Source organism: Peromyscus maniculatus, chromosome 5 (assembly GCF_049852395.1).
Source record: "Peromyscus maniculatus bairdii isolate BWxNUB_F1_BW_parent chromosome 5, HU_Pman_BW_mat_3.1, whole genome shotgun sequence".
Lineage (NCBI taxonomy): Eukaryota > Metazoa > Chordata > Mammalia > Rodentia > Cricetidae > Peromyscus > Peromyscus maniculatus.
In genome coordinates this window covers 17,206,482-17,219,189 of record NC_134856.1, presented here as the reverse complement: position 1 = coordinate 17,219,189, position 12,708 = coordinate 17,206,482, and positions in this window count along the sequence as shown.

Sequence of the window (12,708 nt, the reverse complement as noted above, 5' to 3'; positions counted from 1 at the left end):
ATAAGAACTAGATAGCAAGAAGCCTGAGCCATTAGGCCATACAGTTTGTAATTAATCTAAGCCTCTGTGTGTTTATTTGGGTCTGAGTGGCTGTGGGCCCAGGTGGGACTGGAGAGAACCTCAGCTACAAATGGCACCCAACATGGGGCAAGAATTTCCACCTAAAATCTGAGAAAGAAGATTCTAAAACGGAGCTAAAAACAACTTCCTAGTTGTCTCTCTCAAGTTAGCCGCAGCTATGATGGGCTCGTGGCGTGCAGGCTTGACCTGCAGCATGGCGGGAATGATGCGTCTGCAATCCACGCATTACACTGCATGGTGGATTTAGCCTTTGCTAGTACAGACAAAATTGAAAAAAAAGAGGTTTCTGGGCTTCACGCTGCTTTGATAGAAGCATAGACCCACTGCTTCTGAGAGCTGATGGTACACATGGTTCCCAGATCCAGAGCTGGCGGTAAACAAACCACCGTCATGTTGGGAACAGGAAGACTGAGTCAGGAGTCGCCAGCCAGACACAGAGGAAGCAAGATGTAAAGGCAGAGCTGAGAAAAGGTACCAAGCCATGTGGCTAACATAAATAAAAATTATGGGTTAATTTAAGATGTAAGATCTATCAAGTCCTGTGCTCATTGTATGAGTTGGCTATTTGAAACCTGGAGCTTATGCAGGAACACTTGGCTCAGTCTGGGAGGAAGGGACTGGACCTCCCTGGACTGAGTCTACCAGGTTGATTGCAGTCCTCGGGGGAGGATTTGCCCTGGAGGAGGTGGGAATGGAGGGTAGGCTGGGGGTAAGGGGAGGGGGGAGAATAGCGGAACCCATGGCTGATATGTAGAACTGAATGGTATTGTAAAATAATATATATACATATATATATAATAATAATAATTATTATATATATAATAATATATATACAATATATACATATATATATATATATATATATATATATATATATATATATAGAGAGAGAGAGAGAGAGAGAGAGAGAGAGAGAGAGAGAGAGAGATGTAAGATCTATCTAGCAAGAAGCCTCAGCCATTAGGCCATACAGTTTTAATTAATATTAGCCTCTGTGTGTTTACTTGGGTCCAAGTGGCTGCAGGACTGGAGGGTGAGAGGGATTTGTCCTGACCATGGGCCAAGTGGGATACAGGAAAACTTCAGCTACATGTATATAATGCATCCTGACTTTTTTTTTTTTTTTTTTTTTTTTTTTGATTTTTGCAAAAGGGTTTCTCTGTATAACAATCCTGGCTACCCTGGAACTCACTTTGTAGAACAGGCTGGCCTCAAACTCACAGACATCCTCCTGCCTCTGCCTCCCAAGTGCTGGGATTAAAAGAGTGTGCCATAACCTTTTGCATTTTTTAAGTTTAAAAAATGTATTATAATTGTATATATGTATAGTATGTTTGTATTTGAGCACATGTGTGGTGCTCAGAGGACAACCTTGTAAGGTTAACTTTTTCTTTTCATGTTTACATAGGTCCCTGAGATTAAACTCTAGTCACCAAGTTTGTGTTGCCAGCACTGTACCTGCTGAGCCATCTTGAGGGCCCAACTTGTTCCATTTAAATTCTTTATTTATTATTTTGTGTGCATGCACATGTCTGTGTTTTCTTGCCATAGCATGGCGTGACACTCGTGGGAGTCAAAAGACAATTTGCAGGACTAGATTCTCCTGTCTGCATTCTGAGGCTAGAGCGCAGGTCCTCAGGCCTGAGTGGCAAGTTCTGTGGCACCCACCTTCTTAACATCTCAAAGACAGTCTCCAAAAAAGGCTAACCTGAAAGACTGGTTACTTTCCAGGTTTTTTTGTGTGTGTTGGTGGCGGGGGGAGGTGTTGAAATAGGGCCTTAAGCCAGGTAGTGGCTGCACATACCTTTAATCCCAGCTCTCTGGAAGCAGAAACAGGCAGATCTCTGAGTTCGAGCCCAACTTTGGTCTATAGAGTGAATTCTAGGACAGCCAGGGCTATGCAGAAAAAAAAAAAAAAATGCAGGTGTGTGCCACCACATCTGGTCAAACATTGAGTCATTTCTGCTTGAGACTATATCAAGAAAAGGATTTCTGGGCTGGAAATATAGCTCAGTAATGGAGCATTTGCCTAGTATGTATGTCTTACGTCCAGGCTTCCTCAGCACTGGGGAGGGGGGCGGGAGGAAAAGAATTACCATTCTCACCACATTCAGTCAATGTCATAGAGTTGATATTGTATCCCACACATTACAAAATAAGGCTAGCCAGGTGGTGGTGGCACATGCCTTTAATCTCAGCACTCAGGAGGCAGAGACAGATCTCTGAGTTCAAGGCTAGCCTGGTCTACAGAGTGAGTTCCAGGACAGCCAAGGCTAACAGATAAACCCTGTCTCAAAAACAAAACAAAACAAAAAGACTAAATAAATAAATAAATAAATAAAGACACCCAGGCCAACCTGGTCAACATAGTGAGGCCCCAGTTCAAAAAACATAACCCACCCAGCTGCATACAGTGGTACACACCTATAACCCCAGACTCTGGGAGCTAAGCAGAAGGATTGCCAAGAGTTTGAGGCCAGCCAAGGCTACACAGCAAGACCTTGTCTCAAAGACAAACAAACAAACAAAACACCCACAAACAATGTGGGAAAAAAAGAATGCCTTCATTTGATGTTGGTAGGGAAGCAGAAAGTCCAGGGGGACATGAAAGAAAGCCACTAGAACCAGTAAGTGCATCCATTAGGACCACAGGAAACACAATCGCACTACCAAAAATTAGTTTTATTTAGTACATTAGCAATAGTGGTTTGAATAAGCATGGCCCCATAGGCTCATATATTTGATGCTTAGTCACCAGGGAGTGACACTATTTGAAAGGATTAGGAGGTGTGGCCTTGTTGGAGGAAGTGTGTCAATGGGGGTGGGCTTTGAAGTTTCAAAAGTCCACATCAGACCCAGTGCCTCTCTGTCTATGGATTAGAATGTAGCTCTCAGCTCCTGCATGCTGCCATGCCCTCTACCATGATGATAATGGACTAAACCTCTAAAACTGTAAGCAAGCACCCAATTAAATTCATTTTCATAATAGTTGCCCTGGTCATGGTATATCTTCATAGCAATAGGACAGTGTCTAAGACAGCAATGAACAATCCAAAAAGGAAATTATTATGATAGTAATTATGCTTCAATCACATCCAAAAGTGTTTGTAGGAGTAAAATCATAGGAGATAAGCTATATCTACATTAGAATCTACATTCCAAAGGTAGCCAGGCTCAGCACTGTGGTTATTATGGGCAGGCATCAGCAGCCTCTCACCACACCAGCCTGGCTGCTCCAGAATGGTTCCAGCACCTCTACCTCCCATTCCCTGAAAACAGAATTGGATTTATGATGTTATTTTGTTTTGATTATTTTGTTTTTTTGAGACAGCGTTTCTCTGTGTAGCCCTGGCTGTCCTGGGGATCTATCTCACATAGATCCACCTGCCTCTGCCTCCCGAGTACTGGACTAATGGTATGTGCCACCATGCCCAGCTTAATAAATACATTATTATTACGTGGATAGGTGCATACATGGAGGTCAAAAGACAAGTTTCAGGAGTCTGGTTCTTTCTTTCCACTGTGGCATCAGGGGATTTAAACTCAGGTCATCAGAGATGCACCCCCATAAGTCTCAGGCATTGGAATATTTAGTTCTAGTCGGTGATACTTTGAGGGGAGGCTTAGAAGGTGTGCCTATCTTGGGGTTTCTATTGCTGTGAGGAGACACCATGACCACAGCAACTCTTATGAAAGAAAACATTTAATTGGAGTGGCTTACAGTTCAGAGATTTAGTCCATTATCATCATGGTGGGACATGGCAATGTGCAGACAGACACTGTGCTGGAGAAGGAGCTGAGAGTGGAGAAGGAGCTTCATCTTGATCCCGAAGGCAAGAGGAAGTGGTCTGAAATACTATGTGTGGCTTGAGCATATATGAGACCTCAAAGCCCACCCTCACAATGACACACTTCCTCCATCAAGGCCATATCTACTCCAACAAAGCCACACCTCCTAATAGTGCCACTTCCTATGAGCTTATTAGGGCCAATTACCAAAGCCACAGGGGCCTTTCCAGAGGAAGTGTGTCACTGGGAGCTGTAGCTAGAGTTTTCCGCCTTGCCCACAGTCAGGACAAATCTTTGTCACCCGCCAGTCCCACAGCCGCTCAGACCCAACCAAGTAAACACAGAGACTTATATTGCTTACAAACTGTATGGCCGTGGCAGGCTTCTCGCTAACTGTGCTTATAGCTTAAATTAGTCCATTTCCATAAATCTATACCTTGCCACGCGGCTCGTGGCCCACCGGCATCTTCACATGCTGCTGGTCATGGCGGCATCTGGCAGTCAGTCCTTCTGCCTTCCTGTCCTTTTATTTCTCCTCCCTGTTAGTCCCGCCTATCCTTCCTGCCTAGCCACAGCCGATCAGGTTTTATTTATTGATCAATCAGAACAACTTGACATACAGACCATCCCCCAGCACAGCCAAGTGCAGACCATCTCAGACACCTGCACTCAGGCCCATGGTCCTAATCATCCTCTATGCGCACCTGCTGGGTAACGCCACAAAGAACCCAAGAAGGGCTCCCACAGGACATACAGAACATCCCACAGCAGGGAGCAAGCTTCAAATTTTCAAAAGCCACTTACCATTCCCAGTTAACTCTCTCTGCTTCCTGATTACATTTCTCATGTGAGCTTTCAGCTTCCATCTCTAGATGCCAAATCTGCCTCCTGCCACCATTATAGACCCTGACCCTCTAAAACTATAAACCCAAAAGAAATTGTTCTTAAGTTGCCTGGGTCAAGGTGTTTTATCACAGCAATAGGAAAGTAACTAATATATCTAGCTCTTTTTACCTACTGAGCCATCTTGTAGGCCCAAGTTTATGTTTTTATTTTACAAAAACAATCTGTTGCTGGTCACTAACACCTGTATTAGAGAAGTGCAGCATGCAATCAAGAAGTTTACAGCCTCGGGAGGAAATCTTTTTCCTGTCAGAGACAGAGCTCTTGCAGCAATGTAGTATTTCCCCGAGACAGAAGACATCAAAAAGTTGCAATCAAAGAGCTCTTCATTTTATTCAGAAAATCACCATGACTATCAGTCATAGTGTGTCCAAATCTTCATCATCATTTGTGGTGTTGCTAGCAAGTTCATCTTTTTTTTTTTTTTCTTTTCCCCAAGACAGGGTTTCACTGTGTAGCCTGGCTGTCCTGCAACTTGGTCTGTGGACCAGGCTGTTTTCGAACTCACAGAGATATCCACCTGCCTCTGCCTACCGAGTGCTGGGATTAAAGGTGTAGGCCACCATCGCCCAGCTAAAACAAATTTTTTAATTAAGAAAAATAATTTTCCTTAGGCTGGTGATATGGCTCAGTAGGCGGGGATGTTTGCTGTTTGATGGTCTAAGTTTAATCCCCATAACCCATGATGGAAAGGAACTGACTCCCAAAGGTTGTCCTCTGACCTCCACAAATGACATGACATCTCCAGGTCCACACTCATACATGTCACACACACATACATAATAAGAGTCCCATAACACTTCTGTATGTCAATCCCAAGAAGCAAGCAATAAGTGGTTCCTATAAAGCCTGTGGCTCTTGAGGCTTGACACACGAAACCCCTTCAATTCACTATTCAAATCCTACCTGGGAATAGTGAAAATGGTACAGGAAAGAAGGAAAAGTAAAATAGAAAGGGCAGAGACAGAGACAGCGGTCCCACACTGGGGAGGAAGAGGAGGAAGAGCCAGGAGGGAAACAAGAAAACATAGAGGCTCATGGTGAATGGAACCAGAGCCCATGCAAGTTCTGGCACTCAGCGATGGCTCGGGAAGAACTGCAGAAGGTCATGCCAGTGTCCTGATTGATTTTGTTAAGAAGGAGAAAGGCAGGGCACTACTGACTCATCCCAGGAACCATTGCCGAAGAAGAAAGACTCAGTGTGAAAGCTGCTGCCCTCTTGATCTGCACGATGTTCTCTTTAATGAAATTAGAGAGTAAATTAAGAAATGTAGGTTCTGCTTCTAAGATTTTGTCCCTGCAACAAAAAGCTCAAAGGTCCTTTTTCATGGTTTGAAGCCTGTGGTAGTAATGCAGCAAGCACAGATCAGCTTCAAGATCCCACACATAATTTCATCATCATTATTACGTTTTGTTTTATGTGTATGCGTATTTTGCCTACATGTATATGTATGTGTGCCACATGCATGCCTGGTGCCTTCATAGGCCGGAAGAAGGCATCGATCCCCTGGAGCTGGAGTTACAGACAATGTGTATCACCATGTAGGTACCGGGTATAGAGCCTGAGTCATCTGGAAAAACAGTCAATGCTCTCAACTGCTAAGCCAACTCCCCAGCCCAATGCCACACATCCTGAAGAACTCACACATTTGAGAAAAGCAGGACATTATCAGCTGGTCAGAATAGCTTCTGAGTATTTGGCTGGAACCTCCTGATCACTCCTGCTTGTTCAGAAAGCCCCATTCCTCTCTCCAAACTCCACCCTCTCAGAGAATCTCCAACAAAGAAAGGGTGCCAAAAAGCCCAGCTCCTCCCTGAAGTTGCCCACAGCCCACCACCCCACCTAAAGTGGTCGGTCAGCTTTTGACCATATTTGGGCACAAACCCAGCTTGTGGAGAACATGTAATCACCCCTCACCTACAGGGCTTTAATTTGGGCATGTGACTTCTCTGGCCCAATCTCTGAGGCCAAGGATGCTTACCCAGGAGTTTCTTTGCTTAAATAAACCTGTTTGTTTACTTTTTCAATTCAGCTTGATCTGGCTTACTATGTCAGCAGAGAAACTTATTATCACATTACAGAGGACCTATTACTAAGAAATACATCTCAAAGCCAGGCATGGTAATACATATCTTTAATGCCAGCACTCAGGAAGCAGAGGCAGACAGATCTCTTGAGTTTGAGGCCAACCTGGTCTCCAGAGTGAGGTCTAGGACAGCCAGGGCTACACAGAGGAAACCACGTCTCAAGAGAGAGAGGAAATAAAAAGAAAAGCATCTTGAAAGAACTTGCCAAAACAGAATGCTCATAAAATGGTTGAAGAGAACAGAATAAGTATCTTCTGGTGGTTGACAGAGATAAGGTGCTCACTTTATAGTGTATTTTGCTTGGAAAAAACTAGAAGTGAGTAATAGGTTTTCTGTAACACAATAATAGGTTTCTCCACTGACACAGTAAGCCAAATCAAGACAAATTGAAAAAGTAAAAGAACAGGTTTATTCCAGCAAAGCAACTCCCGGTGAGTCCTCCAACCCCAGAGATTGAGGCAGAAGTCACATGGCCCAACTAAAGCTGGGAGCTTATATACCCTGTAGGGGAAGGGTGATGACGATGACATGTCCTCCACAAGCTGGGTTTGTGCCCAAGTATGGTCCAAAGCTCGAATGCTTGGGCGGGGACTTGGGCTGCCGGCAACTTCAGGGGAGAAGCTGTCGTAGCCGCCAAAAATGCAGAACTGGGCTTTTTGGTGCCTTCCTTTTGTTCAGAGATTCTGAGAGGGCATGGTTTGGAGAAAGAGACAGGAATAGGGCTTTCTGGACTGACCAGGAGTGAGCCGGAGGTTCCAACCAAACAGCCCAACCTTTTTGGGTATATTGGGGCCCGTTCAAATCTGGCTACTTCCTGTTGGCAAGGAACAACATGGGTAGTGGGAGTCTGGAGTCAGTGGGTTCATGCTCAGCGGGAGGTATGGGTGAAGAAGCATTGGTTAACCGCCACCCTGGAGACCCCATGAGTCTGTTCCTGGAGGAAGCAGAGAAGGCAAGTTGCTAGGAGAAAAAATAGATTTTTAACCACTGGCCCTATGAATAGGGCTGCCCATGGGAAGAGTGAAGATTGCCAGAAAGAATGGAATGGAGATGTGCCCTGGTTGTATTGACGAAGTTCTTCAGACAGTTTGTGGGGTGACTCAATGTTAGCTTCCACTGGGCCAGATTTGTTGATACAGTAGCAGCACTCTTTCCCCAGGAACATGCAGGTTATTCATTCAGTGCAATGTTATTCATTAAGCAGCATCGTTCACCTTGCGAGAAAAGTCACGAGGTACAACAAAACCCACTATAAGAGTTTATTAAGGACCGGGTGGTGATGGTGCATGCCTTTAATCCCAGCACTCGGGAGACAGAAGCAGATGGATCTCTGAGTTTGAGACCAGCCTAGTCTACAGAGTGAGTTCCAGGACAGGCTCCAAAGCTACACAGAGAAACCCTGTGTGTGTGTGGGGGGGGGGGCGGGGAGATTAGGATTTTGTAACTTTATCCCTGTTAAGATTAGTCTTAAAAAATAACACTTTCTGAATGGAAGCTCTTTTAATATCAAGATAAGACTTTTAACTCATAAACACAGTCCACAAAGAGACTGGGATCTTCCCTGATCCTTTTATAGTACACCATTATAGAACACAACAGTTTTCTGTATGGCTTAGTTTACCAAACTAGCTACAGCTTACCAATGTTAGTAAAAGCAAGAAGGTTAGACATACATTCCTAAATCAGTCTCTGTTAGTTAGCCTGACTAGACCTTAGGTAAGGAGAGGCCCTTTGCCAGACTGCTTAGGTCACTGTCTCACTGCATCATAAGATTGGAATACCTCGGTCTCTGGTGTCTAGCTGCAGTCTTCTTATTTCAAGAATGAAGAATAGAATACAACTATAATTTGTAGAAAGCAAAACCAAGCTTCAACAGTGTAAACAATTCAGTGTCTCTAAAGTCAGTACCAAGTGGATTACTCTTTTTTAATTTTTTTTTTTACATACCAACCACAGATCTCCCTCTCATCCTTTAACAGGATAAGTTCTCCCATGGGGAGCAGCTAAGCCTTGTACATTCAGTTGAGGCAGGACCAAGTCCCTCCCTGCTTTATCAGGGGTGAGCAAGGTGTCCAACCATAGGTAATGGGATCCAGAAAGCCGGATCATGCACTAGGGATAGACCTTGAGCACACTGTCAGGGGCCCCTCAAACAGACCCAGCTACACAACTGTCTCCTGTATGCAGAGGGTCTAGTCTGGTCTCATACAGGTTCCACAGCTGTCAGTCTAAAGTTCATGAGTTCCTTTGAGCTTGGTTCAGTTGTCCCTGTAGATTTCCCCATCATGATCTTGACCACCCCCCCTTGTTCATATAATCCCTCTTCCCTCTCTTTGACTGGACTCCCGGAGCTCGGCCTGGTGCACAGTTGTGGATCTCTGCATCTGCTTCCATCAGTTATTGGATGAAGGCTCTCTTGGTTCAATAAGAGCTGCCGGAGTCTGTGTCTCAGGGAGCAGCAGCAGTCTCAGAGGATGAGTGGGTTTGGGGGGGGGGGTAGATTGGGGCTCATAGGTTATAGGGTCCGGTGGGGGCGGGGGTGGTCAGGCCTGCCTGTAGGAGTCCTGCCTGGTGGCCTGCAATGGGTGGGGTACCCCAAGTGGATTACTCTTACGTTACAAAATCTGGCTGCTAGCAAGATGTCCCTGAACATGAGTGCATAGAAGTGCAGCTTTAATACTTCATTAAACAAGCATTGTTTTAAATCCTATCTTTCATAAACCTTGTTTTCAGGGCAGGACAAGTATTATACAAAATCCATCCTAATCCAAAATATCCTAAAGACCTGTTGTCTTCTTTTTTTTTTCCCCCAAGATTTATTTATTTATTATGTATACAGTGTTCTGCTTGCATGTATCCCTTCAGGCCAGAAGAGGGCACCAGATCTCATTACAGATGGTTGTGAGCCACCATGTGGTTACTGGGAATTGAACTCAGCATCTCTAGAAGAAACAGCCAGTGCTCTTAACCTCTGAGCCATCTCTCCAGCCCCCATCCCGTTGTCTTCTTGATAGGCCCACTCCATACGGTCACCTTTGATTAAGATGGTGGTGAAGTCACATGACATCCCTCTTCACCAGTCAAAATGGTGAACAGCATAAAATGACTTTAATATTATTTGTACTCAAATGACATATGAATCTCTGTTAGTACATCAGATTTAGTGGCCAGAAAGCCCAGAGACAAATTCTGAGCCCAGGCAGCTAGTTTCAACAGTAACAGCTGAGCTATTATTCAGGGAGCATAGTAAACTCTACATCCAAGACCAGTCAGAAACAAACATGCAGTGGCCACATTTACACACTTCATTGAGCCTGACACAATTTTGTATGGCTCCATAGCCACAAAAAGACTTACAGGCACAGATCCATCCACACATACAAAAATAGACAAAACTTTTCTATCAGTCAGACAAACAAAACTTTCCTCGGGAAACAGACTTTGTTACAAATTATATGAATTTTAAACCATGCCAGATGAGCAACTTATAAATCCTGAGATAAGAGTTTACAGTATAATCTTAAGATATAGAACAGCATGCAAAGAAATCATAGAGATAAAAGATTTTTAGGAGTGGGAAGTAGAGCTTTAGAGGTAAGGGACTTTGGAAATGTGGCAGAGCAAGTTTAGGTGTAAGGTATTTGGGGATCCTTTTGTGGCAGTAGCAGTTAACAATTTGTGAGATTTTGGAAATCAAGTTTGCCAATTTTGGCCATTGATTTGCATTGAGGCCAAGCTGATAAAATGAAATCTGAGTCTGTGGAGGAAGAGAGAGGGGGTATCAAAGTAGAACATTGTTGGGGTAGTCAGGCTGGCCACAAGGCAAGAGGAAACGGGGAGGGAGAAGAAAAGGGAGGTGTCCATGTGGGTCAGTAGGACAAAAGAGCCAGAGCCATGTGGAATACAGTTGCCTAGTTTAAGCTGTGACTCTCCCAGGAGGCTGGGAGAGGGGAGAGAGCAGGAGAGGAGATGTCCCTGCGGGTGCAGAGGCTGCAGGAACCAGACAATCACACGTGTGTCCACATGCATGGTAATGCAGGGCAGAGCTGAGGAGTCAGACTCAATGATCCGTACTTATCTTCTTGAGGTTTAGATCAGTGGACAGCATGAGGGAAACCAGGCATGTGCTGGGCACCAAGCAGCTGGTCTCTCCAGCTGACTCCCACATTGTAACAAATGTAAGGACAGGACATTCGCGCAGTTTAGGGTGGGAGGGCAGACAGAAGCAAGAGGGAGAGAGGAGCGACTGCAGGGGGGGGCCCGCGGGCGGCGCGGGCAGGATCCCACCATGGCCAGACCAAACACTAGGAGAGCCTAGGGAGGTTTGGGCAACAATGAAAAGATTTAAAAAGAAAAAAAAGGCAAAGTGGTAGGTACCTTTCAGTAGGCCCTGCCAAGGCATGCCACTAAGAGAACACACCACACGCAACAGAGTTAGCGCAGGAGGTTTATGGGGAGGACGAGGAGAGTAAAAGAGTGACAGACTGCGTTTGAGGGGAGACATGAGGGAGGCAGGCAGATAGATGGATAGACAGAACAGGGACGAGCCAAGAACGCCAAGAGGAAGAAGAGAGGTGAGTGACTTGGGCAGCTCAGTCGGGGCAGAGGGCTCAGGGTGAGTCCCTGGGTGAAAAGGCTTCTGGAACTGCCACAGCCCTGGCCAACAAACCTGGGCCATCGAGCACTGGCTACAGAGGGAGGGCCGGGAGTGTGGAGCTCACAAACCCTGGATAAGGGCGCTCAAACCATTTGTTGTGGGTGTATGGCATGAGATAGCCCCAATTTGAATAAATTTTGCATCAGACACCCCAGGGGTGACGAAGGCTTGGGTTTAGACCCCACATTGCCCATTTCCAAAACTGTGCCAGAGGCTGAAGACTTGGGCAAGGTGTCCACCATGATAGCCTAGGGCTGAGTGGTAGGGGTAGCCTTTGGAAGGACGTCTCCTCACACAAAGGTCCCCTGGAGCAAAGACTACCCTTGCTCTGACATATTGGGCTTGCCTTAGGGTGGCCATGGCTTGGCAAAGGATCCCGGGGATCCTGGGGATCCTGGACTTGGAGAGAGGTACCCAGTACTCTGGAAGTAGTGGCTGGAAAATGATGAATTACCCTGAGTCCAAAGTCCATCGTGTCCTGTGGAGAGGAAGATGAAGGAAGAGGAGTGGCCCCTCTCTTGGCTGGGGACTCGGTCCACCCAGCAAGAAGACTCAACTCTTCCCTAGTTTTGGTACCTGGATAATAGGTTTTCTGTACCCTGATAATAGGTTTCTCCACTGGTGCAGTAAGCCAGATCAAGCCAAATTAAAAAGTAAAGAACAGGTTTATTTGAGCAAAGCGACTCCCGGGTGAGTCCTCCAGCCCCAGAGATGGGGGCCGAAGAAGTCACACGCCTGAACCAAAGCAGGGAGCTTATATACCCTGTAGGCAAGATGTGATGGTATGTCCTCAAGCTGGGTTTGTGCCCAAGTATGGTCAAAAGCTCAAATGCTTGGGTGGGGACTTGGGCTGATGGCAACCTCAGGGGAGAAGCTGTCGTAGCTGCCAAGAAGGCAGAACTGGGCTTTTTGGTGCCTTCTCTTTGTTCAGAGATTCTGAGAGGGAATGGTTCAGAGAGAGAGAGAGTCAGGAATGGTGTTCAATGAGTGTTAGCTGGAACCTCCAGCTCACTCTTGCTTGATCTGGAAAATGGACAGATGGCAGAGAATCTCAGAGAAGGTTATGGCTTGTGGTTTGCCAGAGATCACTGAGGGCAGTAAAGGTGGGAGGCTGGGTCTAGACAGGTCCTTTGGGGTGAGAGGCCCTTATTGGAGACTGATTGGCAACTGTCTATATATATACACATTCC